Source organism: Chaetodon auriga, chromosome 12, assembly GCF_051107435.1.
Source record: "Chaetodon auriga isolate fChaAug3 chromosome 12, fChaAug3.hap1, whole genome shotgun sequence".
Lineage (NCBI taxonomy): Eukaryota > Metazoa > Chordata > Actinopteri > Chaetodontiformes > Chaetodontidae > Chaetodon > Chaetodon auriga.
Genome location: NC_135085.1, coordinates 19602249 through 19612661, shown reverse-complemented (window position 1 = coordinate 19612661; position 10413 = coordinate 19602249).

Below are 10413 nucleotides of genomic sequence, written 5' to 3'. Positions count from 1 at the left end.
TGGATGTTCATCATTTGTCCCAAGCTATCAATCTTTGGGTGTCAAATACTCTGTACTCAGATTGTATTTAAAATACATAAATAAAGTCATAAAACGCTCATAATGCAAGATGCTGTTAATGATGAAATAAATTGCTACTAGACGGGGATCCCTGTGGGGAAAGTTGATGATCAGATGGCACTGAATAAACCATATGGCATATGATCCTATTAACAAGCAGTGCCTGTGAACACAAAGCCTGATGTAGCTTATTCCTCCGTCCCATGGAGCTCCTCTGTTGTCCGAAACCCATTAAAAACACATCAGTGAGCCGCGCTGTCGGGGTGACATGATCCTTCATTACAACGAGAACGACATGGGAACTGTAGTTTATTTTCAGTGGATCCCACACCGTCCTGCTGCCAGAAAATACTCACTCGAGCCCAAATGTGTGTTAATCCGCGGCTGGAAATAGTGCCTATTTGAGACACCTCTGCTCACCTTGACAGTGCCAAGTTTTTTTTGGAAATTACTGAAACTATGTATTTGTGGAGCCAGTAAGCTCGGGGCTGAGCATCACACGCAGCGCAGCCAGAAAACAAGTGACAGAGAGTAAGACAACCTCATCCTCAACCTAAAACCTTATCCTGTCGCTGAAATGACATAATTCTTTCAGAGATGTTTGGGAGATATTAAAAGGCGACCTTCAGGGGATGTTTTTTTTTTTTTTTTTTTTTTCTCCTGTAAGATGCATCTCTTTTGGACCGGAACATTGTGTATCAAAAAAAGTAAACTTTCCAAATGTGAACATAAACAGCCTTGTTTTTAGCTTGACCACCACGCAGTTTTGAGTTTAGCTGAAAGGCTTCATGAGTTATAGAACGTTCTCAGTCTCTATGGGAGCTTTAAGTTCATCACATTTTCTGCAGAAAAATCCATCCTATGGGGCGGTTTCATCCAAATTCACAACAATTACAATAAGAAGAAGAAAAAGAAGAAGATGAAGAAGAAGAAGAAGGTCTGGTCCACAAACCTGTTGTGATCTGTTGCCACAGGTATCCTTGTTTTCCTCTTTCTTATTCAGTCTGAAATCTCGACCACGTTCACCGTCTTCTGTTTATTTTGTCGAACAGTTCAGCAGCAGCTTGTGTATTCGTAGCGGTTGCTTGCAGCTAATTTTGTGGCGATGGGAGGAATATGCAGATTTAAGGGTTGTTGTTTTTTTTCTACAAATTGATTTACAACCACCAACAGCTGCGTTGAGCTCAATTTTTGCATGAATTTCCATTTTTCAGGCTCCGGCGCAGGAAGAGGGCGGCCCTGTTCTTAGTCCTGCCTGCAAAGCTGTGATTGGCTCAGACTAACCTGAGTCACTGAGAAAAAATCAAGTAAGTCTGCAGCAGAGACATGAATCAACATCAAAAAAGACTAAATTCTCTTAAGATAAATCACTTAAAGGCAAATTTCTCCACTAATGCTCAGATTTGTGGAGCAGCAACATTCTGACATGAAGGCACAACCTCTGACTTTTTTCCAAGGAGGAACTCTCTCTAAGCCTTTTTCGTGCCAGACATTTTGGCATGTCACGGCTGGTAAAGTACAGGTGTAATTGACATCATAAATTGTAGCTGCATTCCTTTCACATATCTGACCTGGGGCCCTGGTATAGTTCATATTAACTCTCTCACTCTGTTTACATCTGCCAAGAAACGTGCGTCTTGTGTGATCCTGATCACCAGCGGACAGTCGAGACGCCGTTCACGCCTGCGTCCGTCACGTCTCTCCACCATCTCCAAGCTGACCACTGGCCCGGTTTTTATGTATCACCAGATTTACTTCCCAGGGGCTAACAGCTAGCTAAGAAAACAAAAATGAACTAATATACATGTATGGGGTGTTCCAGCTGTAGAGGTTGGCTGGATGAAATCATTTACAACTTGCAAATGAGCGCAGGACAAGCTTTGGCGAGCTGTTAGCAAAGCAAACACTATGTTCTGTGTTGATGAGGTATGTTCCTGTTCCGGGATGCTTTAGCATTTACACTAAAAGAGATATGTCGTCACATGCGCCCCAGACCACCTCGACAAATGGTCTAAGAGCTCAGATCACAATGCGTCTCGGTGGTTGTTTACGCTTGTGTTCGGCTCTGTCCACTTGTGATCAGATCACCCAAGATGCCTGTTAATGCCAGGTATAAACAGGGTCTCTGACACAGCGTCCTGGGATACCTAAATGAAAGGAAGCCCTTCATTAATTCGGGTCTGTTGTTACTATTACCACTGAAATGCACTCACAGATACAACTAACTGGGAGGAAGCGGAGGAGGCTGATGTATAACAGTGTGAGTATCTGAGCAGGAATTTGGGCTTCAGACTCAAGTCAGAACATTAAACACACCAAAGTCAGAGGGTTTTCACATGATGGCAGCCACATATATATACAATATATACAGTATTGTTTTGGAAATAAGCTTTTCATGTGGAGGTAATTCAAGAGCAATATTTGTTTGAGGCGTATATACAGATGCCAGCTCTGTCATGCGGTCAATATGACATACAGTGTATACTGAGTGTCTGCTGAATAGTAATGGCTGTACAGTGCTGTATTTTGGATGTAAGTGAATTATCTTAAATTTAATATCTTGTCACCATATTTCATCTCCCGAGCATGAGTTATATCACGCAGAAACAGCTCTCCCTGACTTGTACTTGCATGGACACTTTGTGCTTGTTATCCCTATGAGACATGAATCCCAGAAAAGGCAATTCCACATACACAACTTCCTGCACGGTTTCAATGAGGGAACCTCACCTCTTGGAGTTTCTACCATGACTGCAGGCATTTGGAGGTAACAGTAGTCGGCCTGTTACCTGAGTTAAAAGTCGATCAGAGGCAGGTCACACAGAATGATGCGGCTGATGGACGGTTCGGGGTAACAGTTGTATTTTTGTGAGTGAAAAAATACCATTTTTCCCTTTGGGTTTTATTTGGCTGAGTGGAGCACATGTTTCAGTTTGACTGTGACTTACTGTATTTACTACAGCTGTGGGGGAGGTATGACTTCAACAGTTTGTATTTTGAGCAATTTCATCTTTTAAAGCCAACTGCAGGAATAATAGAGAGGTGCACGACTCCCTCACATCAAAGGCACGTCACCCTCAGACCTTTGGATGCAATGAAGTTCCAATTTATGAAGAATTTCCCCAAGAGCGGCAACTTTCGCTCCAGTTACTACAGCGAAGAGAAAAGTCTGGAGAGCCTTTCCCAGCACGTTCTATTTACACAGTAACTCTGTAATTTCCTGATATTTTTTTTGTACTTTTGCGCTCCAAATATGCTTAAAATGTTTACAACAGCAATGAAAGTGGAACCACTTTACCTCTGCTGTAAACAGATATTTCCGTTACTTGCCACTGCACTAAATGGCCTTCAAGCAAAACGTTTACACGCCCACAGCAGAGGAGCACAGGATCTGCTGGAACCCCCCCCCCAAAAAAAAATGGTTAATGAAAGCAACACTGGAGGGAGAATCAAACTGCATAATGACATGTGGCATCCATTTGATCACAATGTATGATTAATCTAGAGGAATTTGGACTGCGGTTTGACATTTTCAAAGGAATAATCACTACGGCTATTTGTTTTTCCTGATGTTCTCTTCATGGGGTGATAATGGCAGGTTAGTCCTTGGGCCAGCAGGGGTTAATGAACAACAAATTGAAGGAACTCTTTGCCAACGTGGGACTTCACCTGAACAGAGGAGATGCTCAGCGAGACAAAATTAATCCACTTCGCCCATTATCCTCTCCTTCATGTGGTTTCTCTGCAGGTTTCTTGTACTATCGACCACTATCTTGTGTCAGCCGTGTGCATGTTGGGGTTGACCTAAAATCAATGATTATTTGCAGATTTAAAGACAAAACTCATCCTTATTCATGTCAAAATCGTAGCACGTTGGAGGATAATAGTGTCAGTGTATGCAAGACATCTGTTGTTGGTAACAGCACTGACAAGATCTACAATAAACATGCCAAAGTTTTACAGCCCCCTCCCATGTCCAGCTGCAGCATGTTGGTGAGTTCAGACATCTTGAGCAGGACGGAGGATGCAGCGGTGACTCTGGAGGACCCAAAGAGCCTGAACGACGGCAGCGAGCAGGTGTTTCTCCTCTTCCTGAGCAACTCTGAACTCTCCAAAGATGAATTAATACAGTGCATTTTGGCTGCATTTCTTTCTTTTTTTTTCTCTTTAAATAATGAAATGATTATATTAAGACATTGGGCGTTGCACTTTTTAATTGCTTTATAAGATTTATAAGGGATTGTGAGGTCGTGGGATGCATCATTTTCTAATAAAGACAGATGCACAGGTCAAAGAAACATACTTGCTGATTCCTCGTATTCATTCATAATTCATGTGCATTTTGCTATTCACATCCATAAATATTTAAAACCTTTAAACCTAAATAACCATTAATAATTCACTGAATTTATATAAGCTCCTAATTGAAAAGGATGACATTGGGTGTATACAATAAATTGCGTAAACTGTGTTTTCATAAAAGAACTATTCAGTTCACAATAAGTGACTCTGTGACTTGTAAACTGTTCAAACACATTCAGAGTAACCAGCTCTCTTAACTGTGCAGCTACAGCAGTGCAGCTTCCTGATTGGCTGGCCTGAATGTGGGGGGCGTGGCACTGGAGGTGCGAAGGCTGCTTAATTTGGCAGCATCGTCTCTAAATAGATCTTGGACGGCACCAAGAAGAATGGCGGGCAGTTATCTTGCAGGCTGGCGGGAGTTCGGGTGAACAAAGAGTCTTGTGTTTGCTGCTTCCGATGTCCTCCAGGCTCGCTCCGCTCTCCTCGAGGTGAATGTGGCTGCGGAGATGCTGCAGATAGCGGCCTCCCTCGAGAACTGTTTGGACATTTTGCAGATGGGTACACTGTTGAACAATCAGCATTAATGTTATTGATGGTACGCGGAGATATCTGTGTCAGGCCTTCGTAGGAAAGCTGGCACAGTTATCTTTGCTTCAGGGTGCTCCTGGGTGCTGCTTGCCGTGCTGCTGCTGCTGTTGGTGACTGCTTTTTGTGTTTTGTTTGTCGGGTCCCATGTGGAGCAGAGGATGGTCCTCACCTTGAAACCTTTGAACTTTTCCCTTCTGAGTCTGTCTTTAAATTAGGGGTCAGTGTGGGCAGGGAAGGGGATTTTGATCTGAGTCAGATTTAAAAAGGGCTGTGCGCGGCAGCATGTTTATTTTTCAGTGGTGGTGGGTGTGAGTGTCTGCAGGGGCTTTGGGGTGGGGCGATGGCTGGGAGTGGCAGGATTTGATGGAACAGGGGGATTAAAGGGAGAAGTGGGGCAAGGTGAAGAGCGTGAAGGAGGCGACAATCCTGCGGATCAATTCCCTCAATTCACTGCCCCCTTCTCCGCCACACGCACATCCTGCGTTCAGGTGGCGTTATTAGCTTTCAGAATTAGATTAAGCACACATTTCACAGTTTATCTAAGAATTATCTTAGAAATTACAACTATTTCTGGGCATGTGTGTTCTGATAACAAAGGCAAGCCCACAATAAAGCATCAAGTGGACAACTTTAATGGAGCAAAGCCACAAATAATGACAGCAAAACCACAAATCTCATCAATCTACATTTTAGACTTTTTAATGCCAGGAACAACAGAGGAAAAACAAAGAGAATTTCAGAGGAAGTTCTTTGCACAAGGCCTTTTAAAATCTTACGTTTAGCTAACATTACGTCAAATGGAGAAGGCTCTGCACTCCTTCAAGTAGAGGTTTAGTGATGGAAAGCTCAGCTCCATCAGGCCTGAGCATGCAGAGCCGTCCTGCCTCCGTATCTTAATGTCGGTGATTTTCTTAAAAGATAACAACATCAAACATTTCAGTTTTCCAGCATGCACATACACCCTGTTGTTTTGTGAACACCCAGCGTTTAATCTCTCCCAGCGGTAACACTGGGTGTCACAAACAACACTAATTAGCTCCAACAAATCCCTGCGAGATTAAAATTCTGTTTAATTGTACATTGTTTCAAAACAAATGCTCAAAATGCAGCAGCAGCTAACCTGAATGAACGCAGTTGGAGACAGAACGAGGTTTTAAGCACAGGAGGAACGAAGGAGAGCGGCTGAAATCATGTTGGTTTGAATGTTCGATGCGCTCATACAGTCAATTCACAGAAGAATATCACTTTCATTCATGCATTTCACTCTTATAAATAACAAAATCAACATGATTCTGTTTAACCGCCATCACGGTTCACTTCTGGTCACATGGCAGCTCCCCCTTGTGGAATAACAGAAGAATGACAATTCAGAAAGAACATTTCAGTCTGACCGGGGTTACTGATGGTCATATTCTAACATGATGCATCAGTCTTTAAAAATTGAATGCATACAGTGACATTCAAAAGAAGAGAAAAATAAAATCAGTGTCATTTTTGATTTCTACATCACATCTCAGTGCTTTTCTAGACTGATCAGGATTTGTGAAAGAATTCTGTCCAGATCCTTTTCGTTATTATAAAACATTGGAAAAAACAAGCAAAAGTCCTGCATCTGAAATGTTTCTTCAGTAGAAGTACAGAAGTATGAACAGCAACTTGTACTGAGTAGCACTTTGATGCAGCTGTTCTGGTGGAGTTACCTCTGATGACACTCTATCACATTTTATAAGCTTATGTAAATTATTAGATTAATTTGTAAAGTAACTGCTGACTGTAGCTTTCAGATATATATACAATGGAGGAAAAAGAATAATATTTGTCAGTATTTTTACATTTCAAAAGGCAGAGCACCACTGCTGACTGAGTTACATGGTGTCCATTTCAGTGCAGGAATATGAGTTTTTCTTTACATTAGAAACAGCAAAAAATCACCAGATAAACACTCATGAGGAAGGAGAGAAGGATGATAAGGTTTTACTGCAAAGTTTTTCCCACCTGCTGCAAAGCTGCATCATCAGAGGCACGGTGGGATTAACCTGCCGTGAACCTGCTGCTGACCCCCATTTGTGGTATCTTAGTAAAACAGAAATGTATTCATGAATATCAACACAGTCCTGGGTTTGGATGCACATTTTAAATATACAGTAAGAGAGTGTTTGAGTGAAAACAGGTGTTTATCCTCACAGATTGCAGGAATGTACTGCAGTTATACTTCAATTTCCAACTTTCAACATAAAGCTTTCAACAAGGAAAACAGTTGCAGAATGCAGCAGATACATAAGAGAAGAATTATTTGAAATGACACATTGACATTAATTGTACTTTTTGCACTTTTCTCACACTTTTCTGTTTGTGAAAAGTGCAAAAAAAATAAATAAAATAAAATAAAAAATGCAGTTAGAGAACCAATTTCAGGGCATTTTACTTGCTTTCAGCGTGTCGTGCTGTCATCAGACAAATCTTCCCAGCCTATCAGTGTGGGAAAAATCTGATTAATTCATTTATTTATACACTGAGCGAGCTTTCACTTTATTTATACATTTCCCTTCTGGAGGAGAAAGCTTCTTGTAAGTGCCTCAGAGAAGAAATAGTCACGTTGCAGTGATTCGTATTTTCCCAGCCCTCTTAGGAATGACTTGACTCCTTGTAAGGAGATAAATGACACAAATAAAGAATCATCACAGCCTCTTTATGGGAGATCATATAAATGTTATTCTGGTTTTGATGATAGTTTTTATGCAGCACCGGCTGTTTACCAAGCTGCTCAGAAGGAAGAATATAGTGTGACTTTGATAGATATTTACCTTTGTTCACTGATATACAACATCACTCCCCCTTCTGCACCAAAGCATTCCACAAATTCTCCTTTTAAGCATTTTCATCACAATCTTTTATCAACTTCTCCGTCTGAACTTAATCCACTCTGACGTGAACAAATGCCCAAACTTCCCCAGACGACTCACTGCATGACTCATTTAGAGATCTGCCTTTTGTAAACAAGCTTTAGCTCACAGGTGACAACAGGTCTTAAAAATGTGGCATCTGAGGTGGTAATTTGAATTTTACACTCCCTTTTTTAAGGCTCACTGACTTACAACACTGGAGCCGGCCGTGTGAAGAAGAGGGATGAGTTAAGTGTTAGCGGGTATAATCTGTTCGCCGTGAGGAATTCTTAAAAGGAGCTGTTTGAGTAATGACATAACAGGTTCAATTCCAGGGCTTTTCACTTTTTTTTAACAATGCATGTTAATAGGTACTTCTCACTCTGACATCATGACATGTATAGGCTTGAAAGTCATCCAAGCCTCCTGAATTTCAGGAGCTGCTGAGACTGAGCGCTATCACCTTACGACGGCGTCCACCTGGTGTGAAGTAATGCATTTCTATCGGGTGTTTTTTGTCTTTCGTGGGCAGAAAAAAACCCAGTCTGAATATTCATTTGATGCAAAAACAATGCAGATTAATTCTGTGCGGGAGCGGAGGTGAACATTTTATTGGTGCAGCTACAACAAAAGAACATTTTTACCGTGCCCTGATTAGCATTAAAGGTACCCTGTTCTTGACCACTGGCTGCACAACGAAGCACCACTGTGTCCCCGTTTTGTCTGTAACATGCATGTGAACGAGGATGTGGGCGGCGTAGCTCACGTCCAGTCTTTGGCTTCATGCTGTTCGCTGATTGTCAAACTTGTATGTCAACAATCTGCAATTTGAAATATTCAAAAAAACTAGAAAAAAATCTGCTCCACAAATGTTTAACGAGGAAGGAAATGCATTCAACATGTTTGCTTGACCCCAGGGACACAATGCGTTTCAGTGGCAACGTAGCCTTTGTTTGTTTGTGATAATGTTAACCATACTTTTAGCACCTGCAGCTAATCAAATACACTGCGTCATTGGCTCCCACCCTGTTGGTCAAGACCCTACAAGGTTTTCCAAGACAAATCTGAGGCGTCACAAGATCATGAAAAGGAAAAAAAAGAAAAAAGCACAAATGTATGTTAATTTTTTCTAAGTTTTTGCTTTTTTCCTGGTGAAATTCTGGATATTTTCACCTCGTCGGGCCTCTAAAAATCCTTCAAATGAAACAGTCTGAGATATGAGATGCTTTGCATGAAATGCTAATGTCAGCATGCTTACATGCTCACAACGACATTGTTAACATTCCAGTGTTCGCCACCTTAGCATGCTAACATTTGCTAATTTGCATGAGAATGTCACTGCTTTTGCAGTGCATTTGGTCAAAACCCCAAAAATCTGATGATGGCACCAGATGAAAAGTTTAGGCACCATCAAAGTTTTTACAGTTTACTGTAAGTTCATGGAAATCCATCCAACAGCTGCTGAGATATTTCGCTTAAAACCCTAACAATGAAGCGCACGGTGGCGCTCAGGGAAAAGTCGGGCGATCGCCAAAGTCTTGAGGATTTATCACCTGGAAAGCATCAATGCCTGTTCATGCCAATCCATCCAATCCAGTTGAAGAGGTGGACAGATTGGCGAATCTGTCCATTTTAATATGCAGTTTTTTCCTGCTGGTTCCAGCACCATAAATAGGGGCTGCTCAGGAGCCTGCCTCTGACAGCACATGCTGATTATGTTGTTACTGTCATGGTTATTATCCCTATCTGACCCCGATGCCTAAAGCAAACAATAAAAAGGAAAGTTATGATTTAGAAAAACAGCTGCGTTACTCAGCAACACACGTCCGCAGAACAGGTGAGACATCTTTGAATATTCAGCGAACTAGTTCCCACCATGTCATCAGTGGATTAGTTTGTTTGTTTTGGTGCTGTGTTTCTCACATAACAGATTTTCGAGGAGAATGGTCTTAAATCAACAAAGAGCACCAGAGGAATGTTTTTTGTTTTTCTTTACAGGATGGGTAATTGTCATGTGAAGAGAGAAAAATTTCAATTTTACCCCAAAATAACAGGAAAACATCAGGAAATAGATGTAACCCGACATCATCTTTTTTGGTTTCATTACAAATTGCAGTGACATCCATAACTCAGGACAGATGTTTATCCAGAAACAACACAAACTACAGTATGAAGAATTTACAGCACATCAAAGGAAAAAAGGAGGCAGAACGGGGGCTGGAGGTCTGTGGGAAAGATCTGCTCCATACCTGCGAGGTTTTGTTTTATGAAGAGCAGACTCTACAGAGCATCACATCCCTGCTTTTCATGTGTACTGAGAGGAGAAAATGAAACCTTCTGTCTGTTTAGTGCCTGTATTTGAGATCAGAGACAGAAATGTGAGTGAGGGTCTGTCAGACATTGAGAGCACCCAGAGCATCCTGGGAAATCACATCACACCCTCATAAAAAAAAGGAACATTGCTAAAATCTGACCCTTCTTCAGCCTCATGATTTAGAAAGAAGTCAATTGTGCTTTTATGACATCACGACTCCTCATGACTTGTTCGCTCGCCTCGGCAACAAAACCGGATTGATTTCAA